The 24699-nt window shown below is 40.3% G+C and overlaps 1 protein-coding gene across 1 annotated transcript in view; it reads left to right on the top strand.

The window, feature by feature from the left end:
* Positions 1-24699, top strand: part of FHIP1A (FHF complex subunit HOOK interacting protein 1A) — a 224674-nt gene that overhangs the window by 46486 nt on the left and 153489 nt on the right. The window contains exon 2 of the mRNA XM_055144688.1: positions 15332-15458. The gene's annotated coding sequence lies outside the window, so the exon portion shown is untranslated. The remainder of the gene's footprint in view (positions 1-15331; positions 15459-24699) is intronic.

Genomic DNA, 24699 nt, shown 5'->3' with positions numbered 1-24699 from the left:
GTCTCTTGCGTATAACATTTGGGGTTCTGTGGAGCTCAATTTGGAAACCACAATGCTGGAGCAAAGCTTGGGTATTTGGCTAAGTCTTAAATAAACCATCCTAGCTCCAAATCTCCTGCTTAATCCACCCCCAAGGGTAAAATGGAAACACATAACAGCATGGAGTTCTTCCTTGGCATTTACCTGTATAGTTAATTACTATAGACACTCAGCAGTCATGAAACAACTTATTATGTATTCTGAATGCTTATCCCAACCAACATGCATCATAGGCGCCACGGGTAAGAAGCAGAGCTGAGTGATAGTGTTAGTGATTTTATCATTTGATGGACAGTATGTCCTCTGGCAAAGTCTGTGCTTAAAAAGTTGGGATGTCCAGACAAGGATGCCCACTCTCACCACTTCTATTCAACATAGTACTGAAGTACTTGCAATAACTGTTAGGCAAGAAAAAGATATTAAGGGCATCCAGATAGGAAAGGAAGAAATCAAACTCTCACTATTTGCAGACGAGATGATAATATATCTAGAGAAGCCTAAAACCTCTACTAAGAAACTCTTAGAAATGATAGGCTTGTACACTAAAGTTGCAGGCTATAAATCAATACCCAAAAATCCATGGCCTTCCTCTATGCAAACAATGAGATAGAGGAAAGGGACATGGAAAAAGCAATCCCATTCACAATTGTGCCCCAGAAAATCAAGTACCTCAGAACCAGCTTAACTAAGGAAGTAAAGGACCTCTACAAAGAAAACTATAAAGCGCTACTTCATGAAATAAAAGAGGACATGAGGAAATGGAAACATATCCCCTGCTCATGGATAGGGAGAATCAACATTGTCAAAATGGCAATACTCCCCAAAGCATTATACAGATTCAATGTGATCCCTATAAAGATACCCATGAACTTCTTCAAAGAAATGGATCAAGCTATCCTGAAATTCATATGGAACAACAAACATCCATGGATAGCTAAAACAATTCTTGGAAAAAAGATGATGGGAGGAATCACCCTCCCCAACCTTAAACTTTACTACAAAGCGGTAACAATTAAAACAGCATGGTACTGGAACAAAGGCAGATCTGCAGACCAATGGAACAGGGTGGAATATCCCTACACACAACCCCAAATATATGATAATCTAATCTTTGATAAGGGAGCAAGAAATGTGAAGTGGAGCAAGTAAAGCCTCTTTAACAAATGGTGCTGACACAACTGGACAACCACATGCAAAAAAAATGGGCTTAGACCTCGACCTGACACCTTGCACAAAAGTTAGATCAAAATAGATTAAAGACCTCAACATCAGACCACAATCCATAAGGTACATTGAAGACAAAGTCAGTAAAACCCTCCACGATATTGAAGCTAGAGTTATCTTCAAAGATGACACACCACTGGCCAAGCAAGTGAAAACAGAGATAAACAAATGTGACTATCTTAAACTAAGAAGCTTCTGCACCGCAAAAGATACAGTGACCAGAATACAAAGACAATCTACAGAATGGGAAAGAATATTCACCCAATACCCATCTGATAAAGGATTGATATCAAGGGTATACAAAGCACTGGTTGAGCTCTACCAGAAGAAAACATCCAACCCCATCAGAAAATGGGATGAAGAAATGAACAGAAACTTTTCCCAAGGAAGAGAAACAAATGGCGAAAAGGCACATGAAAAAATGCTCTTCATCACTGATCATCAGGGAGATGCAGATCAAAACAACTATGAGATACCACCTCACACCACAGAGAATGGCACACATCCAAAAGAACAAAAGCACCTGCTGTTGGAGGGGATGTGGGGAGAAAGGGACACTTCTACACTGTTGGTGGGAATGCCGACTTATTCAGCCCTTCTGGAAAACAATATGGATGCTCCTCAAACAATTAGAAATTGAGCTCCCATTTGACCCAGCAATACCACTGCTGGGAATATATCCCAGAGAAGCAAAAAAGTATAGTTGAAATGACATCTGCACTTATATGTTCATTGCAGCACTGTTTACAATAGCCAGAACCTGGAAAAAAACCCCGAGTTCCCAAGAACAGATGACTGGTTAAGGAAACTTTGGTACAGCTATACTATGGAATACTATGCAGCTGTTAGAAAAGATGAAGTCATGGATTTTTCATATAAGTGGATCAACATGGAAAGTATCATGCTAAGTGAAATGAAGTAGAGAGAGAGAGACAGACATAGAAAGATTGTGCTCATCTGTAGAATATAAAATAACAGAGTAGGAGACTAACACCCAAGAATAGTAGAAATAAGTACCAGGAGGTTGGCTCCATGGCTTGGAAGCTGGCCTCATATACTGGGGGAAAAGGCAGTTCAGATAGAGAAGGGAATATCAAGTAAACTGTGGATGGAGGACCCGCTCAGGAGGGGAGATGCATGCTGAAAGTAGACTATAGATTGAATACGATGGCCACTCAATACCCCTTGTACAGACCACAACACCCAAAAGGAGAGATAGAACAAAAGGGAATGCCCTGCCACAGAGGTGGGGGGTGGTGCGAGATGGAATTGGGGGGTGGGAGGGATACTTGGTTCACTGGTGGTGGGGAATGGACACTGGTGGAGGGGTGGGTGCTCGAACATTGTATGAGGGAAACACAAGTACGAAAATGTGTAAATCTGTTACTCTACCCTCATGGTGATTCACTAATTAAAAAAAATTTAAAAAAAGACAAAGGGAGGCACTTAAAAAAATAATAGTATAAAGGTTGGGATGTCCATATGGTATAGGCTCTACTTGTTCACATCAGTTATTTTCAAAATGTGGTCTCCTGAGCATCCCTTCAAAATACAGTGCAAATTCTTGACCTCTACTGCAGGCCTGCACAATTAGGAACTTGGATGGTGAATCCTAACAATTCATATATGTCAGAGCTTTTAAGTGATTCTGCTGCAAGTTCAAGTTTGAGGGCCACAGGTGTTAGGGAACATTCCGTTTGCTGGCCTGGAGGTTCTTACCGTTGGTCCTATTTCTCTCCCACTTTCTGTGACTCTCTATTTGCTTTGCTGCTCTGGACATCTAATATGTTCTCAATCTTCTGTGGAATCTTAAGCAGCATTACTTGGGTTTTATTTGGACTTTCTCTTCAGGGATTGCTTCTAGTTACCAATTGGCTTTTTACCTGTGTTCCTTTTCTGAGGAAATTCTGAGGCAGCACTGGATGCATGTGAATGCTGTTATTCAGTTGTTAGTTAGAAGCCTGGCTGTTTATGAGAGGAACTGATTATCTGCTTGACAGATCGGGGCCTCATGTATCTGAGGACGGTGGGGGGAACCCTGAATGGGCGACCTTGGCAGCAGGTGTCAGCGGGTGGAATTCCTGGTGCAGCCCTTCCTTAACCACCGTCATGTGACCTGGCCTTGAAGGGCAAGCCTGTTCTTTTCTCCCTCTGTCTTTCTGATTAGTTGTACAGTCATTCAACAGCCTGTAGCTGGGAATTCCTAACCTGAGATTCAAGAATCAACCTTGACATTGGAAAAGTGAGATTTTCTGGTGTGAATGGGTATAATTATTGTCTATTTAGGTGACCATATCCAACCGTGCTGGGGGCTGCTCCAGGATTGGTATTTGTTGGTCTTTCCTGGAGATGCTCAGAGGACCATGTTGTGCTGGGGATGGAATATGGGGCTTTTGCATATGAAGTATGTGCTCCAGCTCTTTGATCCATCTCTTCGGAGGAAAACATGAATGCGTAATCTCTCTGTCTCTCTGTCTCTGTCTCTCTCTCTCTGTGTATGATAAAGGGCTCATAGCTTCCATCAGATTCTGGAACAGATCTATGCACTCCTTTCAAAAAAGGCTAACTGTTGCTTTAGAGTTTTGAGAAAGTACATAAAATCTGTAGCCATTTGGGGTGCAAACCCTTTGAGGGAGATTGTAGGTGTTACTTGTTTTTGGTTTTGTTTTGGGTCACACCCAGCGGTGCTCAGGGATTAGTCCTGGTGATGCTTGGGGGACCATAAGGAGTGCCAAAGATTGAATCTGGTTGGCTGTTTGCAAGTACCCACTATACTATCAAAGTACTAACAAAGTGTTTTGCCTCATTTTTGGTTTGGGGGAGGCAAACTGTGGTTGGAATTCAGCTGGACTGTGGTCTTAAGTGTTCCTGTAAGGCACTCGGTGTAATGCAAGTCTTGCTCTGGGCAGGCTGTTCTGTTTCTATGGGAGGGTCCTCATGTGTTACTCTCAGTAGCACATTTCCCCAATAGCTCTAGATATATTTTATTTGAAAAAAAAAACAGAAGATATTCTGTGCTGTATAGAAGGCCAGTATCCTTGTTTACAGTCCACAGAGGGAGGCTTAGAGAAATGCCAGGGCGCAGTATCACTTATTTTACCTGTCGCCTGGAAGCGTTGGGCACTGCTACAAAGCTCTGTCTTTGCATCTTGGAGGTTCATTGCAGATAAAGACTAATTATTTAATTGTCACCAGAGATCGATATTATCTCTCTCAAGGAAATGGGTCATGTTGAAAATTAGGTTTCTTTATTCCATTTTTAATTTTTAAAATATTGAAACAAATTTTATAGCTATATATCTAATTTTCCCACTTCAAAGTTAAGTAAACGCTGGCCCCAGCCCCCTATTCTTTTCTTCTCTGCAAAGATCATAGAAAATCTTCTCCAGTCCTATTTTTTCGCATATTGGGTCAGAAGAGGGTAAAGTCATTGGCAGCTGGTAGCTTCCCCTCATTTTCATTAGATTGTTCTTTGGGTTTCAAAGACTAGTGCCCTTGTAACTTACATTATACAGCCTTAAAATTGCACATAAAAGTTTTCTGGGGAAAGAGTAGCAAATGTAAGATAAATTGAGAAGGTTAAGGAGAAAACTGTGCTAAGAGCTTCTCATAAGTGAATTCTCATCATAAAAAGTACAGCGATTTTTTTTCCAAGTGACAAATTAACTTGAGCTTGTGCTTTGCATTTTTAAATAATTTGTGATAGGCTTCTACCATTTGTATTTAAGCCAGAGGTCAGTGCCTCACTCATTCCACTTGTTCTTTTATCTTAACAGTATAGGAAAGAGAGCAGCCTTCGAGAGTATTTAATTTGCTTTTATCTTGCAAATGCCTCGTGTCCATTTTTAGTGCTTAGTCAAAAATGAGAGTCTCAGTGTGGAGGCAGACTGGAAGAGAAAAGGTGTCTGAGATGAGGCTTGGGTCCAGAGCCTTTTCCAACAGGAACAGTACCCAATAATAATAATAAATCCATGCCCCCCTTCACCACCCCCACCCCCAATTCCCTGCATTCTTACTTGTGTCCTGAAACCATTGATGTTTGGCTTCAGAGTTTAGATTTGTTAACCCATACTCAAACTTTTGCCCTCTGCTTCTGTCTTTTGCAGTGTCCCTTCTCCTTTCTTTGAGCTGGGATCCCATTGCATTTTCCACTCTTGGGATTTTCTTTTATGGGTCAAAGACAGGGACGAGATGTGAATGAACGGTTGATTGTGGACTTCTCTATTCAAAGTCAGAGCATGCCACCCCAAATTACATTTTTCATTTGCGTGCTTTTTGTTGTCTCACTCATAGGGAAATGAGTGGGCACAGATGCAGAGGAGTTTTAGGGAGACAGGGCAGGTCTCTGAATCAGTAGCTCCAGTAGTTCCAGGCCCATGATCAGGTCAGCAGCCCAAGTCTGGCTATTTCTTAAAAAAAAAAAAAAAAATTCAAATACTAACAGGGAATCTGAAGCCAAACAGGTCTTTGTGTTTCCCTAAAATTTCTTTAAACTCTCAATATCTCTTAGCATCATTAAACAATTTTTTGTTGCATTTTTCCTCACAAGAAGAAAAAAGAAACATAAAACCAAACACCCAACCTCTAAACCTGTTTCCTACCATAGAACAAGCCTTACAGATCTCTTTGCACCTAAATAAAGGTTAATCAGTTCCAACAACATGCCAGTCCGCTGACCCATAAGCCACACATTACGCAATGAGTATTTTGAGGTTGTGTATCAAAATATGGCTGGACAAATGAGGAATCTGGACAGATGAGGGTTAGGAAATAACATGTGCATTCACAAGTGTTACTGTTTATTGTAAAATAATTATTCTTGTGTTAGTATATAGTGACCTGTGACCAGACCTCAGAATGGCCTTTCCTTAATAATTGAAAAACAAGGGGCTGGAGTGATAGCACAGTGGGTAGGGCGTTTGCCTTGCACGTGGCCGACCTGGGTTCAAATCCCAGCATCCCATATGGTCCCTTGAGCACCGCCAGGGATAATTCCTGAGTGCATGAGCCAGGAATGACTCCTGTGCATTGCCAGGTGTGACCCAAAAAAAAAAAAAAAGAATAATTGAAAAACAAAACAAAACACCACTCTTTCTGCTGTTTGACTTTTAACACATATTTCAGCTTTTTTTGGTAAGCTTTAACATGTACATATAACAGTTACATCATTTTTTGTTATCTTTAAAAATAATAATTATTCTTGTTATTAGCTTTAGGACTATACCGTGTGGTACTCAGGCTTACTGCTGACTCTGCTCAGGGATCACTTCCTGGACCATGCATACTGCCAGTGATCAGAGTTGGGTCAGCTGTTCTGGGTCTTTTTAGATAAAATTTACATAATGCAATGCCATGAATATTTTTTGTCTAGAGAATTTAGGAAAGGTTAAATTGATTCAACACTTGGTTCACTTATTTGAACATAGGGCCTGGCAGGTTTAGATGATAAAAAGCCAGGTGCCTGCTTTAGATCTCAGCCTCCAGTAGGATAGAAAAGCAAGCACTGATACAGGCACGTACTGGGGGCCTGTTTCAGCATTTTCTGTTAGGGATTGCTCATGAAAGTTAGAATTTTTCCAGCCATTTCATGCTATTGACAAGAGTATTTCTTGTCTTAGAAATGTAGGTGGTGATGCTTAACTTAGGTCTGTTCAGACCCTGTTTGTCTGAATTACAAAGCCCACCCTGAGAGAACTTGATAATGTTAGAGTATCATCAGGGATCCTGCCAAACCTATTTCCCCGGTAAGCCTGTGGCAAAACCTGTGGTCAGGACACTCCAGTTCTGTTTCCTCCTTATGTCAGACCTATGTGCAAGTCTGTGGTGCTTCTGTTTCTACTGTAAGCCTGTCTCCCCACTCTTCCCCTGTCCCAAGCTGAAAAAGTATATACTTCCAGTCTATACTTCAGTTTATACTTCCAGTATAAACTTGCTTTGGAGTTTCTTGAAACTGTACATTTCTTCTTTTTTTTTAATTAGTAAAATATCTTTTTTTTTCTTTTCAAAAAATTTTCTATTTCTTTTTGCTTTTCTGGGTCACGCCCGGCGATGCACAGGGGTTACTCCTGACTCATACACTCAGGAATTACTCCTGGCAGTGCTTGGGGGACCATAAGGGATGTTGGGAATCAAACCAGGATCGGCTGCGTGCAAGGCAAATGCCCTACCCACTGTGCTATCACTCCAGGCCTCTTTCTTTCTTTCTCTTTCTTTCTTTCTTTCTTTCTTTCTTTCTTTCTTTCTTTCTTTCTTTCTTTCTTTCTTTCTTTCTTTCTTTCTTTCTTTCTTTCTTTCTTTCTTTCTTCCTTCCTTCCTTCCTTCCTTCCTTCCTTAAAATATCTTGTATGTTTGTAAGTGGCTAAAGCAGTGCTTTTTCCTTTTTATCAGTCACTGTCACTGTCTTCCCGTTGCTCATCGATTTGTTCGAGCTGCACCAGTAACGTCTCTAATTGTGAAACTTATTTGTTACCGTTTTTGGCATATCCAATACGCCACGGGTAGCTTGCCAAACTATGCGGTGAGGGCGCGATACTCTCAGTATCGTGGGCTCTCCGAGAGGGGGAGGAGGAATTGAACAAGGGTCAGTAGCGTGAAAGGTGAATGCCCTACTGCTTTGCTGTCGCTCCAGCCCTATTTTATCAGTATAAGAAGGATTAAGTGAATAGTGTTTCTATCTATAATTCTTAGAGAAAGAATTAAATAAAATTGTGTTGGATGAATACATTTCTTGTACTAAGCTAAGGTGTTTTACTAAGGTGATTTTAACTAAAATTAAAAAAAAATCTAGTCTTCTTTTTAATAGTTAATGTTCTTTAGATTTTCTTACTTACCTATTACAAGGTATTTATGATCCAGTACATTTCTTTCTTATAGAAAGTACGGTATCTTTTATAAAGTATGGTATCTTTTAAATGTCGTTTTGAATTCTTTTCCTTCATGTTTCTCTCTTGGCCTATGAAATGTAAAAATTGCCTTCATTTGACTTTAAAGATCTTATTTCATTAAAATCTTGAAACATTTTGGTTTTTTTTTTTTTTTTTTTTTTTTGCTTTTTGGGTCACACCCAGCAATGCTCAGGGGTTACTCCTGGCTTTGCACTCAGGAATTACTCCTGGCGGTGCTTGGGGGACCATATGGGATGCCAGGGATCGAACCTGGGTCGGCCGCGTGCAAGGCAAACGCCCTACCCACTGTGCTATCGCTCCGGCCCCAATCTTGAAACATTTTGGCTACAATTTTCATAGCTAAAGTTTAAACTCTAAGCAGAGTTTCATCCTTTCTCTGTGTGAATGCTTAAAGGGCAAACTTACTAGGTTACACTTTACTGTCACAGAAAGGTCCTTTTCCTCCTCTCACTCTTGACAGCTGAGAAAGTCAAGGGAACAATCAACAGACTAGTTTGAGAGGGAGGAAATTTGCCCAGTGCACTGGAATTTGCTTCCTTTCCGGTGTGAAAGCTTGCATTTGTGGCATACAAAGTGACGTTGTGTAAAATGTGATCGACAGGTGTTTACTCTGGCCTTGACTAAGGTGAGAATCTGAGAAGGCAGAGTTGCTTGGCTCCTCTGTGGAGGAGGTGATTTGGAACTTGACCAGGCTGTCTGTTTTGTTACCTATCATTGAAACCAGAGACTAAGTGAAGGGGATATAATTTCACAACTCATAATCTAGCTCCAAAGCCTTTTTTCTTTGGGTTAATGTATTTTAAGCAGTTGAATACATTTTCCATAAATTTTACTGCTTTTCATTTACTTTTGAATAGAAGCCAAAAAGAGAAATATTTAGAAGATTACGAGTAACAATAGAATGAACTGATAGAAAAGTCCTTTTGTGGCATTCCTCAAATGTGTGCTGGTGAAAAATTACTGTAATTTACTAGTGAAATGTTGGAAAATGATTTTATTTATTATTTAGAAATAACATTAATGAGCCTTGCTTTTTAAATTCACAGGTTCAAAACATTTAGTTATGCCTCGCTCGCTCAATTGGTGCTCATTATGCTTTACATTGATGGAATTAAATGTGACACATTGCATGCTGGATCAGCCCCACAGTTCTAAAATACAGGGCTTGATTGAATTAAGTGGAAAAATTAAAGATACCTTTTAATGTCAGAAATGGAGATACATGACGTTTTGCTCTTAGCCTAAAATAAGAAAGTATCTTGCCTGCTGAAACCAAAAAGCGAGATATTGAAAGTGCGAACAGTATTTCAAAGCTGAATCCCTGGAGGCTCTTCTGCCATTATAACGGCTCGCCCCAGATGCGCACGAGCTTGTGTCTGCCAGTGCTGGACATAAACATGTATTTAGTTGCCGTTTGCCCCAGAGGAATCCAGTTTTATCTCTCGGAGAGCCAAGCACATATGGATGAAGGTCGGAACTTCTATTGCTTACTTACTTTAAGGCTGATGGAATTGAGAAACGAGAGCTGTCTGAATAGAATTCCTGTCATTTCTAGCAAATTCCTTGCAGGCTGTCTTCTGGTTCTTCAGCTTACCTTATATGGGACCATCTATACAGTTTTCTTTTGGTGTGCATTAGAATTATGAGCTTAGGCTTTTGTACTCATAAGATTATATAAACTTTTCCTATGGTCTAAAGGCCCCTGCCACTTGTTTTCATGGTGAAGGGGGTAGGGACTTGAAAGACTTGAGTTTCCCTCTGAGTTCTTCCCCTATGCAACTTTAGTTATGGAAACACTTTAAACTTCAACTTTCTTACTCATTGGAGAAGAACCTGTGAGCCAGGCGGTCTGGGGTATGCAGCTGTCATCTTTGCTACCTTGCTGGGCCTGGCAGCCCTCCTCCTTGCACTTGGCACCCTTCCTGCTTGCTGTTCTCTGCCCCGAGTCAAGGCTGTCAACCATCTCAGGAAGCAGGAGTCAAAGTAGTGCTTTCCCTGCCCCAGAGACCTAGTACGAAGCAAACTAGAGGGCGTGAGGGGCCTTCACTTTTGCCTTCATCTCTCTTACCCATCCAAGTTCACAAAGCCACTACACCTGGATGTTCCCAGACAACTTTTATTCCTCAGTCTTCCTTAACCCTGTGGAAAAAGGAGCTGTAAATAGGTTCCAGTACGGGGCTGCTTTCTTATCTACTTGCACCCCTATCTCAATATAAAAACATATTTTTATCATGGCTCCCTCCCCCACACCTCCCCCCAAAATCTCATGTCTATCTCAATCCAAAAATCACCTCAAGCTTAACAGGGTATTCTTTTTTTTTTCCTTCTTGGGTCACACCCGGCAATGCACAGGGGTTACTCCTGGCTCTGCACTCAGGAATTACTCCTGGCGATGCTTGGGGGACCATATGGGATGCTGGAAATCGAACCTGGGTTGCCCGGTGCAAGGCAAATGCCCTACCCGCTGTGCTATCACTCCATCCCCTTAACAGGGTATTCTTGTCATTAAAGTCAGGCACAAAGTAAGGATGACCCTGTTTTTCTGATTTATCATTGGTATTTCGGAATTATAAGTCATTATCATTGGGCTAGAGGAAGAAATAGTTTTATTCAGTATGTGTGCATTTTTCTGGTGGCCATACATGGCAATGCTCAGGGAACTATGTGGTTCTGGGATTCCATCTTGGACTTCCTGTGTGCAAGGTGTCCACTTAGCCATTTGAACTCCCTCTCCCAAGAAATACAGTTTAAATGGTATAAAGATAAGAAAGGGAGGTAAGTGGACGTTATTTGCAAATGATGGGTGTGTGTGTGAGTGTGACAAGAATACCCCAAAGGGGTAAAAAGAAAAACAAGTGATAAAGAATAAGGTAATTTCTAAATGAATAGATATCAAAATATTTCAACATTCAAAACTCTTATGTATAGTCACGACAACTAGTTAGAAGATAACAGTGGAAGAAAACATTTTAACAGGAAAAAAAATATCTAAGAATAAACCAGAAATATGTATGATGGGCCAGGGAGATGGCTCAAAGGAGAGGATGCCTTCTGAGTGGGTGGCTCCAGTTTGATCCTTGGTACCACACGGTCCTCTAAGTACTGCCAAGTATGGTCCCAACCCACCTTCACAAAAGATGTAATCTATAACATACATGAAGATGCCTTAAAAATCTTGTGATTTATGTAAAAAATAAAAGGTGTGAGAGGGCTTGCCGTATTCTTCTGGGTAAAGATGTCAGTCCTTAAATTGATGTGTATGTTTATTGTTATCTTACTAAAAATAATATTTTTGCAGTGGAAATTAAATTTATCTTCACATGGAAAAATGAATTAAGTGGGAACAGCAAGAATAGTTCTATAAAAGGGAGTAAAACATGCTGCAAGATTATACCAATTGAAATATTGGTAATACCAAATGCCATGTTTAGCATATACTAAAGGTAGAATTTCAGTTTAACTGGAGAAGGATGCTCTGCTCAGTAGTTAACTAGGTAGCACCTCAGGGAATAAGAAAAAAACATTTAGAACAATACTTCAGATAGCTCAAATCAATCTATTAAATGAAATTTAAAAGAAAGCAAATCATAGAAGGAAAAATATTTTTATAATTTTGGAGTAAATTTGGCCTTTTTTAGTTCTAAATCTAAGAAAACTTAAAGAGAGGAAAATCAATTTGAGATTATACTTTTTTTTTTTTGCTTTTTGGGTCACACCCAGCGATGCTCAAGGGGTCAGGGGTCACTCCTAGCTCTGCACTCAGGAATTACCCCTGGCCGTGCTCAGGGGATTATATGGGATGCTGGGAATCGAACCTGTAGGCCGCATGCAAGGCAAATGCCCTACCCGCTGTGCTATCGTTCCAGCCCCACCATGGGAAAATTATTTGTGCACGGAGATACAGTTGTTTGTAATGGCTCAAGATTGCAGACAGCCTGAGACAGCTCAAGGGGTAGAGCACATGGTGATTGTTGGTTTTAGTTCATTAGTCTTCTTGATTAATTTTTAAGATACCAGTTGTCTCTCCCTGTTCACTTTTCTCCCGCTGTCATAGCCTGTAACAAATTTTATTTTTCCCATGTTGGAGAGCCTCCCTATGCCATGAAAATTGTATTGTTGTTGGAAAGATTTTGACATGACTAAAGTTTAGAGATTGAATGAAAATTGAGGACTGGCTTCATTTAATTCATCTTTCCCCAAAGTTTTAAAAGAGGCATTTTTTCGGTGGGGCATACCTGGCAGTGCTCAGGGGTTACTGCTAGCAGTGTTTGGGGGACCACATGGGATGCCTAATCAAACCTGGGTTGGCTGTGTGCAAGGTAAACACCCTACCTTCTGTACTATCTCTCCACCACAAATTTGTAAAAAGTTTTGGGGCTGTTACTTGCCTTGCACATGACTGACCCAGATTAGATTCCTGGCCCTTCATATGATCTCTCTTGGGCACCACCAGGAGTAAGCCCTGACCACCGCTACTGGGTGTTGCTCCCCCTGCCTCTCCCACTCTCCTTCCTCAATTAAAGAAAATGTTGTGGATATTAAATGAAATCCACTGATGATAGGTAGGTAGCTGAGTAATCATGAGCTTTATGTGGAGGAATATAGCTTGACTCATGGGAGTCAGAAGATAAGGGTTCTATCTCTGTTTCACCATTTACCAACTATTTAATTTTGAACAAATCTTGTGGCCTCCTGACACTTACGTTTTGTCATCTGTAAAGGTCAGGTATTGAGTTTAGGTTCACTGACTTTCAGACTGATATGCTTAGTGCAATGAGTATTGACTGTGGTCCTATGTAGAGGATTTTGTTCTGCGCTGCAAGTTTCCACTTGTGAAAAGAACTGGTCTCACTAAGTTAGGAAATGATTTAATAGTGAGCTCATAGTCCATTCCATGTATTAGAACATTTAATGGGTCATTTGAGACTTCTGTCATTCTTGATTGGTTGGTTAATTACCCTCTGATGATAAGATAGGTCAATTAATCCAGTGGATAAATCCACACCTCCTGTATAAATGACCCTGTACTTGGTTCATGGATATAGAGAGAAATCTATGATGTGATGTTTAATTAGCCTCCACAGCAGTGTTTGTCTGGGGGTTTTACTCTGCATCTCCTCCCCTCAACCTCTAGCAGATTTCTGAACTTAGCACAGTAGAGGTCTAAATTTATTGAATTTATATCATTTGGAAATAAATTTTAAATCTTGTTCCTATGTTGAAATTAGGGTTGTGGCTCAGCTATTACACAGGAAGATTGTGAGTCTGCATTTGACTGTATTGTGTGGAGGGCAAAATGTTTTGTTAGAAGGAGAGCACTTGCCTGTGGAGAGATTTGAGTGTGACTAAATTGTTAACTGCCAGCTTCTCCCCATTTTAGGTGGAGACATATTTTGTTTTTAAATGAAATGACAACCAAGAGAATTATCAAAACCCAGTGAATGTTAAGAGTCCTTTCAGTTGACTTGAGTTCCATTTAACCTTGCTTTCGATGTCATTCTCTGCATTACTGTCAAAGAGATTGGCTTCCTTTGAAGTCTTGAAGTGTTGCTGCTGGCGGGATCCTGATGGTGAAATGTACGAGAGATTCTCAGTAAAGCCTTTACTAATACACAATGATGCCTCATTACTGAAGTGTGTGTGTGTGTGTGTGTGTGTGTCTGTGTCTGTGTCTGTGTGTGTCTGTGTATGCGCCGTGCTGAAAAAGCAGAGTACAGGATATATGATAATGGACACTAAGAGGGCAGAAGTATTTCTCATGAATTAGAAATGGCCTTTCATCATTCAGGAGTCACTTGAAATCACCTGAAAAGCAGCTGGAAGTAATCTGAAATTCTTGAGAGGCAGGAGAAGAGCCTGAATCTCTCTAGCACATCATGATGAACCTTTTCATGTGGGACTAGGAAGGAGATGGAGTTCGTTTATGTGGAATTATTCTAGGTTCTGGAAACTTCCCATGTCAGACCCACACATGTGCATGCATGCACACACACAACTTCTTATGGTGACATCTGGGGATGATTTTTTATTTCTTTTCAAGATTTATTTTAGGGGAGGGCACACTAGAGAGAGAATACAGGAGTACTTGCATATGGCCATCATTCCTGGTTAGATCCCCCAGCATTGCATATGGTCCCTCAAGCACCCCCAGGAGTAACCTCTGAGTGTAGAGCCAGAAGTAAGGCCTTAGCACCATCAGGTGTGGCATAAACCCTCTGTCATCCCCCCACACCCTCTCTGAAAGAAAATAAATTTTAGATGACATTGATATACAAGATTTTATGTGTTCTGAGGTGTGCTTTCTTACATGCTTCAGAAATAAGTTGTCTAACCACACTCACCACTAAAGTGCAAAGTGCCAAAATACCTCCACTATTGTCTGTATTTGTATTGGACCCCCTCCATCCGTTATGCCTATATTACTGTGTCCCTGCCCCCCCCCCCCCGCCATTCAGCGGTCTGTTCTGTGTTCTAATCAAGGCTTGACTTTGTCTGTTCAAGTTAGGGAATTATCTTTTAATATACATTAGGAATTAGGGAATATTATAATTTTTTTCTTTCTGCTTTTTTGGACCATAAATTATAGTACTGTGGAGTCATCCCTGGCTCAGTGCTCAGAGGTCACTCCTGGTCATGCTTCAGGGATCATGTAGCACCAAGGATTAGAACCAGGACTCCCACATGCAAAGCATGTGCAAAGCATGTGCTAAGCCTGTTGAGCTGTCTCTCTGGCTCCAGTCGTGTACATTTTAAAAGGTGGCTTATAAAAGTTAATTGTAATAATCTCTTTCTACTGTATACTTTATCATCAATATGGTGTACTGTTACATGGATTGGGATTTGTCTGGTTTCACTTTGAGTGAAAGTTCTCTAAAAGAATATAACTTATTTCATGTCTTGGAATACAAAAGATTCCTTCCCTACCTTTTGCTATCCATTGGGAGTATATTTTGTCTAGAATTCAGATTTATAAGTAGATATATTTTTTGTTTAAAAATTACTGTTATTTAAAAAATATTTAAATGATATGGTTAAGTGTAGTCTGAGCAGAACCCACTTACTGTGCAACCAGTGTTGATCAACAGAAAGGGAGAAATATTAGAGGAATTTGGATGTTTTGGCAGTTAACTAATTTTGTGGGACCTTTTAAATTTCTTCTATAGATTTTGGACAACCACCTTCTGGGTCTATTCAGCAGTGCCAAGTGTTGGTGAAATCTTTGCACCCACTCTTATAAAGCAGCAAGAGCAAAAGGAACTCCCATAGACATCTGTTGCTAAACAGTAACAGGTAATAAACTTCTTTTCTCAAAACCATTGACACGTGGTCAGTAATGTTTTATAATATATTACATTTGAGCTTCCATATACAAGTGAATGTAGTCTTGTTTAAAGTTTTTTTTTTCCCAGTTGAAGTACCATTGTATTATAATACTGTTTAAGTTTCAGGTGTACATCATGGAAAATTAACACACCTGTAATCCATTCATGTCATCATGTAACAAAAGGGTCTTTTTGAGAAGTTATTCTCCCTTTCTTTTCCTGAAACATTCCCAGTGGTTCCCGTTGGGAAGTGCTTCTAGATCCTCTGGGCAACCCCTTACGCATTTTGGGAGGTGATACAGCTCAGCCTCCTTCGAGACATATCTAGATTCATCTAGATCTGGGTGATTTTAGGTAGCTGTGATATTGATCAGAAACTGAAATGAAAATAATTTTTCCTTTTGGAATTTGTATCTGTTTGATGGCTCAGATGCTGTATTAAAAGAATTTCAGAAATTTAGCATTAATCAGCAATATGTAGTGTAGGTGTCACCACTTCCACTGTCACTGTATCACTATCATCCCATTGTTCATCGATTTGCTTAAGCAGGCACCAGTAACATCTTCATGTGAGACTTGTTACTGTTTTTGGCATATCGAATACACCACAGGAAGCTTGCCAGGCTCTGCCATGCAGGCCGATACTATCAGTAGCTTGCCTGGCTCTCTGAGAGGGGCAGAGAAATGGAACCTGGATTGGCTGCATGCAAGGCAAATTCCCTACCCACTGTGCTATCGCTCCAGCCCATCACTTCCACAATAAATAAAGAAAAAGATTTCTCTCATATGACCCGCTCAGGTTGGGAGATACATGCCGAATGTAGACTATAGATCGAAGGCCACTCAATGCAAACCATAATACCCAAAAGGAGAGAGAGAACAAAAGGGAATGCCCTGCCACAGAGGCAGGGTGGGGGGGGGAGTGGGAGGGATACTGGGATCATTGGTGGTGGAGAATGGGCACTAGTGGAGGGATGGGTACTTGATCATTGTATGACTGAAAAGCAAACACGAAAGTTTATATGTATGTAACTATACCTCACGGTGATTCACTATTAAAAAAATAATAATAGGGGCTGGAGCGATAGCACAGTGGGTAAGGCGTTTGCCTTGCACATGGTCGACCCATGTTCGATTCCCAGCATCCCATATGGTTCCCCGAGCACTGCCAGGAGTGATTCCTGAGTCCAGAGCCAGGAGTCAGCCCTGAGCATTGCTGAGTGTGACCCAAAAGGCAAAAAAAAAAAAAAAATCTTAAAAAAAAAAAACCTTTACAAACAGAAAAAAAAAAAGATTTCTCTCATATGTGGGATAGAAATAAACATAGTAAGAGAACAATAAATAGCCAGAGTCATTGGTACTGGAGACTTTGTTTATGGAACTGAGTTTACATGGGCGGTGTGAGAGGGGCTCTGGGACACCTGTGGAGGGAAGCAGGATCTCTGGGCATGTGTGTGGTATTGGAATGATATATGCACAAAGAGCATGATTAGCAGTATTGTAAATCCTGGTACTTCAATAAAAGTGTTAAGAAGTTCCAAGAAGGATTCACTCTGTTTCAAACAAAGAATGTTGTTAAAATAAATGATTAAACTTCATGACTTGTAGAGGTATTTCTTTGTGTATTTTTGTATAGCTTATTTTTTGCCTGTGTAAATGTTGACATTCTTGTTTATCAAAATCAGTTATCAGTCAATATTGTAGAAAGGATTCCTGTATATGGCAGTTTAAATGAAATCTAAGCTTCTTTATAAGATGATACCTCTAGTGTTTTCTAATTCTCATCTTACTGGTTTGTATGTTTGCATTGTTTATGAAAGTGTCATCCTAGCATGCGTGTTGATAACACACAAACACACTAAAGTCTAGTGTGTGTGAGCCAGTGGTCTAGGGTTTGCCAGTCTATATAATACAACTAAGTTTCTCCAAAGGTTGACACACTAAACGCAGTAAGGTTGACTTGCTTTTATTTATTTATTTATTTATTTATTTATTTTTAATTTAAAGGTGTTACATTGTTACTTCCTTGATGTTTGCTTCTCTTAAAATGATGCCAGTATTTTTAGTGTTCTGTTTTCACATAGACTTTATTCTCAAATAACTTATTTTCAGGCCAAATTGAAAATGTACTATTGAATAAAACTATGTTTGAACTTATGTCTAAATTTACAAATTATGTCTAAATCTAATTTTCCCCCCTGAGCCCCAATGGACAAATATATTTTTGACATCATGAGGCTGACCAGTGAATTTTAAGAAACACTGACACTTCATATTTGCTTGTAAGCTTTCCCTCAGCTATCAGACTCAGGTTGAGAATAGAGAGTAATGTTTGGGGTGATGATGAAGTTGGCTGCACAGCTATATTTACTTCCACTCCAGCACTTTCTAGAAAACACTGGAATGAATATTTGTTGTGTATTTTGAAGTTCATACAGATAAAATGCTTGTTTTCTAGTGCCCTGAGATTTGGGAAATTCTTTGAATCATACAAATAAAAGGGAGTTTTAATAGGAAATGGGGCAGTAGACTTTAATAAGAAACACTTTTTTCTTTTAACTTTTGACCCACACTTGGCAGTGCTCAGGGAATACTCCTGACTCTGGGACCAGGGGTCACTCTGAGAAGTGCTCTGGAGACCATATGTACCACCAGGAATTGAACATAGATCAGCCATATCCACATGCAAGCCACATACCTTACCCCCTGTGCTGTTGCTCCAAAAACTTTACTATGTCCTTTAGTAATCATTCCAATAAGTTTATTAATTTTATGAAAAGTAAATATTGTGTTACTTAAAAATTTCCAGTCTTTATATATTATATCTTAAAAGATCTATGAGTGTTAATAAGCAATGAGAAGATACTTCAACTGTACCCACCATGAGATGTATTTATTATTAGGCCTAATTTATTGGAACCAAGACACCAATAAAAGTGAACTTACCCTGTTTCCTTCTATAAGAAGGTCAAAACTGCGTGCCAGTGACATAGGGATTGAGAGTTCAGGGAACTAAGTTTTCCTGGGGATAGCAATAGTGCCAGATAGGCGAGAGTCTGAAACTGATCACTTATGCTCTTAGCACTGGTCTCTTGGGTGTGTTTATGTTGACTGCTTGAACAATACTAATGTTACATAAAAATATCTTACATCAAAAAAAAAAGATCTATGAGTGTTATAACATTTTGTATATTTTAATACTGAAAATTAACATATTCCATATAAACCAAAACTACTACTATAGATTTATAAGTTAAGATTACTTCAAATGTTTATTAAAATGTTTAATTTGTTTTATTTGTTTTTTCGGGGCCACACCTGGTGGTGCTCAGGGTTTATTCTTGGCTCCGTGCTCAGGGATCACTTGTGCTCAGGGGGCCATATACCGTGTTAGGGATTCAACCAGGATAGGCTGTGTACTAGGCAAGCACCTACAACCCTATACTATCTCTCTGGCCCCAAAACATTATATTTATTGATATGGAACATCCTGTAAGTATAATTAAAATTGTATTTGAATACACATAACATGGTATATAAAGAAACCTTGTAGGAGAATACCAAATGCCCAGTGGCAATAAAAATGAAGAGAAGGAGAATGGGTATTCAATAGGAAGCTTGGCACTGGGGCAGGGGTAAGGGGATAAGTTAGAAAAGGGAGCAGTAGAACAATGGGGGAGGGTAAAAGTAGAGACTAGGGAGTGGGAGGGAAACTGGGGACATTAATAGAGGGTAATGGCCACTGGTGAAAGGATTGGTGTTGGACCAATATAGCCCTGAAAAATCAATCATAAATATCTTTGTAGCTTTGTAATTCACGATCACTCAATTAAAAAAAATAAACACACATAACAAAAATTTCCATTTTGGGACTGTAGAGATTGTACAGAGGCTTAGGTACAAGCCTTGCAGTAACTCCAGTTTGATCTTTGGCACCCCATAGTACCCTGAGAATTGTCCGGTGCTTCTCTAGCACCCCCAATATTGCTTAATGTGGCCCTGGAGACCTTTGTCCTCAGACACGTTGAACTTCATTGAACTGCCAGGTTGACTAAGAATTGCCGGGAAGACCTCCAGACCTCTTGAACACCACTTGTGAGAAACGACCCCCCACCAAATGTATCAGTTTAGCTATTTTAGTCATATACTTAATACCATTAAGTATATATTTACATTGTTATGAAACTAATTTCTGGAATGCTTTCATCTTGCAGAGCTGAAACTTGGTTTCTATTAACCAGTTACCCATTTCACCTTAAATCCCTGCCCCTCAGCCCCTATTACTCCTGTTTCTATGATTTTAACCAGTCTAGATAACTTTATTTGAGTGAGTCAGACAGTATTTATCTTTTTTTGACCAGCCCATTTTGGTTAGAATAATGTTCTCAAGTTTCATCCATATTGTAGTATTATGTTAGAATTTCCTCTCTTTTTAAAGGTGTGTGTGTGTGTGTGTGTGTGTGTGTGGTATATACATATACCACACTTTGTTTACTTATCCACCATGTTTTGGCTATTAAGAATAATATTGTTGCTATATAGCATACAAATATCTATGAGTTCCTCTTTTCCCTCTCTTGGTATCTAGCAGTAGGATTGCTGGATCATGTGGTAGTTTTATTTTATTTACTTATTTTTAACAGAACTGTCAAACAGGGGCTGGAGCGATAGTACAGTGGGTAGAGCATGGACGTGGCCGACCTGGGTTTGATTCCCAGCATTCCATATGTTTCCCTGAGGACTGCCAGAATAATTCCTGAGTGCAGAGCCAGGAGTAACCCCTGAGCATTGCCGGGTTTGACCCAAAAAGCAAAAAAAAAAAAAAAAAAAAAAAGGAACTGTCACACAATTATAGACAATATCTATACCACCTTACTTCCTACCAGCTGTAGACAGGCATTTCAGGTTCTCCAACCCTTGCCAGCAAGGCTTGTTTGGGGTTTTGTTCTATTGTTTTCTCTTTCCTTTTTTGACTTGTTTTTTGATCATAATGGATGTGAATTGATATCTTAGTATGGTTTTGATTTGTATTTCCCTAATAATAAATGATGTTAAATATCTTTTCAGATGGCTTGATGTATATATACATTTTTCTCAGTACATACTTTATATCTTCTTTGGAGAAATATCTGGTCAAGACCATTTTAGAAATCAGGTCACTTGTCTTTTTGTTGTTGCTTAAGTTCTTTTTTCTGAGTTTTAACTTTATATTAGAGGTCAGACTTGCAATTATTCTTTTCCATCCCATAATTCCCCTTTTCACTCTTTTGGTTCTGATCTGTGAAGTAAAGAAGTGCTTAATTTCAAAGTGTTTCCAATCTATTGGTAGTGCTTTTGTATCAAATACAATGTCATACAGCCTTTTCCCCTTTTGTATCCTTTAGGAAGCTTATCATCTTAACTCTTAGTTTTAATTTTTAGTCCATTTTGAGTTGCTTTTGTGTATGATGTCTGGAAAGGCCCAAATAAATTCTTTACATGGGACGATATTTGGTTTCTTTAGCACTTTCTGTTAGAGAAAAGTTTATAGATTTAAAGAAAAAGCACATAATTAGAAATGGTTTGGGGCTGGAGTGATAGCACAGCAGGTAGGGCGTTTGTCTTGCACATGGCCGACTCGGGTTCAATTCCCAGCATCCCATATGGTCCCCTGAGCACGGCCAGGGGTAATTCCTGAGTGCAGAGCCAGGAGTGACCTCTGAGCATTGCTGGGTGTGACCCAAAAAGCAAAGAAAAAAAATGGTTGTTACTTTAAGGTGGGATTCCCACAAGTTCTTGTTTCTAATGAAGACAGAAATAATTGCAGAAAGAATAAGGTCATATCCTATTAAAGTAGCTTGCATTGATATATATCACAGCAGAGCCTGGCAAGCTCCCTGTGGTGTATTCGATATGCCCAATACAGTAACAATTATGGGTCTCATTCCCCTGGCCCTGAAAGAGCCTCCAATATGGCACTGTTTGGAAGGACGAGTAAGGAGAAGCTGCTAAAATCTCAGGGCAGGGATGAATGGAGACATTACTGGTGCCTGCTTGAGCAAATCGATGAACAACAGGATGACAGTGATACAGTGCATTGATATTATATATACATATATGTATGCACATAAATAGATACACACAATGAAATGCTACTGAGCTATTAGACAAGATGAAATCGTGCATTTTGCCATTATGGGGATGGAGCTAGAGGATTGCATGCTTAGTGAATTTAGTCATAAGGAGAGGGACAGATAGAGATGATCTCATAAGGGAATACATAGTAAGGGAATAACAGTGGCCAAAGGCAACAGAACCCGAGGGGGAGAGGGTGGGCTGGAGGGGACCCTGGGAAAACGGTGGATGGAAGCAAATTCAGGTGGAGTGGATGGTGTTGGAACATTATATGCATGAAACCCTATCATGAACAGTATTGTAAGTCAAGGTGCCTCAAAAAAAATGATAAAGTGTGCCTTAAGATTTCCTTATATAGGGGCTGGAGCAATAGCACAGCGGGTAGGGCATTTGCCTTGCACGCGGCCGACCCGGGTTCAATTCCCAGCATCCCATATGGTCCCCTGAGCACCGCCAGGAGTCATTCCTGAGTGCAGAGCCAGGAGTAACCCCTGTGCATCGCCAGGTGTGACCCAAAAGGCAAAAAAAAAAAATATTTCCATATATATATATATTTCCTTATATATAAATGGGGAAGCAGAGAGACTATGTCACATTAAGTTACTTTGTGACTGATTGACTTCTTAGGTTTGGGATTTGATTTTAAGTAACTGCTGAGTATTGATCTCCAAGGAGGGGTGGGTGTCTGGCTTGTGTCGGGATTTCGCCACTTAACTCCTATTAGTACGAACTGCTCTGATCTTTCTGGGAGCTGGGATGAAAGGCCATAAAGGCGATCAACATTCTCATGGCAGAGAACAGGCTGCGAGCATGAACTAGGCGCCTGTCTGTGTTGTGGAAGGACTTGGACTATGTTGTCGCCGCCAAGCTGTAAAAATCAGTGTTGTGTTGACAGACTGATATTTATACTAGTTTTGAAAAGGTCAGAAGCCAACTATTATGTTGTCAGAAGTGAGTTATTTGGGGTGTGGGGATGTGGCGGGGGGAAGGATAGAAGCTTATTGACTGTGTATGTGTGTGTGTGGGGGCGGTGTAGGGATAGAATACAAGGAAATAAGGGGACCAAGAAAAGCCTGGACCCGGATGCTTAGGAGGGGGCAGGAGCAGCTCAGATGGACATCGAAGTAACATGGATAATGAAAGGCTCCAACACTTTGTTCAGAGGAAATGATAGCTGATGCTCAGGGTGCCCAGCAAGAAGCACAAGTGGAAAATGGCTTTGAAAGGAGTCGGAGACAAGATGATATAAAATGTGCATGAGAGTCCTGAGGAGAGGTGTCAGTGGAATTCATCTGCTGGGGACTCTGGATGTGTTCTCTGAACAGCGAGACACGTTACAGAGATGGAGCAATCACAGAGATTGGGAACTGCTGGGAGAATGGGCTATTTGAATATAGTGTTTCAGGGTTAAGAGCCGCCTGCAGGAGAAAAGAGTAGCGGTTATCAAAGAGCGGCTGAACGCTGGCCTTTCTAAGGAGAAGTCTGGGAGGCCTGAGTTCTGCAGAACTGGGGGAGGCAGGGTGAGAACTACTTCTCTGCAGCTTCCCTGACTCCATGTAGAACCAGAGGGAAGCTGTTTTCAGAAGTGATTTTGAATAAAAATCTAGCCTGACTCGAATCTAGCCTAGATTCTCTGAGTTAATAGCACAAATAAATATGGAAAAATGCCTTCTGAGAGTTAATCACACTCGCTGAGGCTGTCATTCTGAAATGAGTTGGCTCTGCACACATCTAATCACAATTTTAAAACCACTCCCAGCTTTGACCCGTTACTCATTCTGTTTTATTTCAGCGTGTTTGGTCATTTTTGATCTTCAGCGTATTCTCCAGCCCTTATGATTGCAGACTTAGCTTCCCTGGGCTCTTTTCCTAGCATGGCCTGTCCCTTCAAAATAACCAGAATGGCTCTGACTCAGTGTCAACACTTTAAATTTGTTCCTTTTTTTCTATTTCATTTTCAGTGCTATTCTTGAAATAGTTTTTTTCTTGGTCCTTAAGGATTCGGGCTTCCTTGAGCAGATAATACTCTGAGAAAAGTGGCTAATGACTCCTCTGGATGTGAGGGCCTGAAAGTGCCTCCGTCCACATGGGGGCGCCTGTTTGAAATGTCGTGCAGGGGTGGGGGCGGGGGGGCTGAATCTGAAACTCCCAGAGGAGCGCTCACAAGTGCCTGTTTCTCCATCATCCTAGGTGATCCTGGTGCAGGATTGTGCTCTGAGGTGCGGGTTTTCATTTCTTCCAGCCCTCGGTCTCCTGACCAGGTCAGCTGGGGGGTCTCTAATGTGAGGGCACACATAGCCCATCAGGTCAGCTTGCTTAAAACCTTTCAAAAACCAATAAATTGTTCCCAACCTCTTGCCCCAGGATTTCAATCTGATCTCTGATCGGTCTTGGATGACTCAGTGATGTGCCTTTCAGTGACCTCTCAGAAATGGTTTCACATCTGTTCTGGACCAGTGGATGTCCCTGAATTTCTTTCAAGCCCCAAAGTGGTTGATTTTTAAGCAGCTTTCTTTTTCTTTTTTGCCCAGTGACTGAAAGCTTGGGTCACAGCTTTATTTGCCGTGTGCAATTTACTTTGTAGTTCACTCAAGCCACTATGTTCTAAGTTCTTTTCTGGAAAACTATGATTCTTGCCTTCCTCTGATTATTATGTGAGGATTTTTTGTTAGTGCAGTTCATCACCAGAAAGTTTTTTGACTCCTGTGGATGTGGAGATTTCATTGGTTGTTTTTTGAAGGTAATAAGTAATTTAAAAAGTGTCAACACTGGAGTTTAGAGAAAACCACTTTTTGTTGAGATTTCTTATTTTTTGTTGCTGTTCTTTTTCTTTATCCGGTCCTTTTTTTTTTTTTTTTTTGGTTTGGGGGTATACCGGGCACTGCTCAAGGATCCCTCCTGGTGGCACTAGGGTGACCATATGTGGTGTGGGAATCCTGCTGAGGTTGGTTGCATGCAACGCAAGTGTGTTACCCTTGTACTATCTCTCCAGCCCTGTTTATCGAGCCATTAAACTAGTTTCCAACATAGGATGGCATTTCCCCTCATCTCATTGTAGTGATATATTTGTTTAAATTTTTTTTTAAACTTCACTT

The sequence above is a fragment of the Sorex araneus genome, chromosome 7, assembly GCF_027595985.1.
Source record: "Sorex araneus isolate mSorAra2 chromosome 7, mSorAra2.pri, whole genome shotgun sequence".
In the NCBI taxonomy this organism is placed as follows: Eukaryota; Metazoa; Chordata; class Mammalia; order Eulipotyphla; family Soricidae; genus Sorex; species Sorex araneus.
The sequence above is the reverse complement of the archived record's forward strand: the minus strand, read 5'-3'. Positions and strand labels throughout refer to the sequence as shown.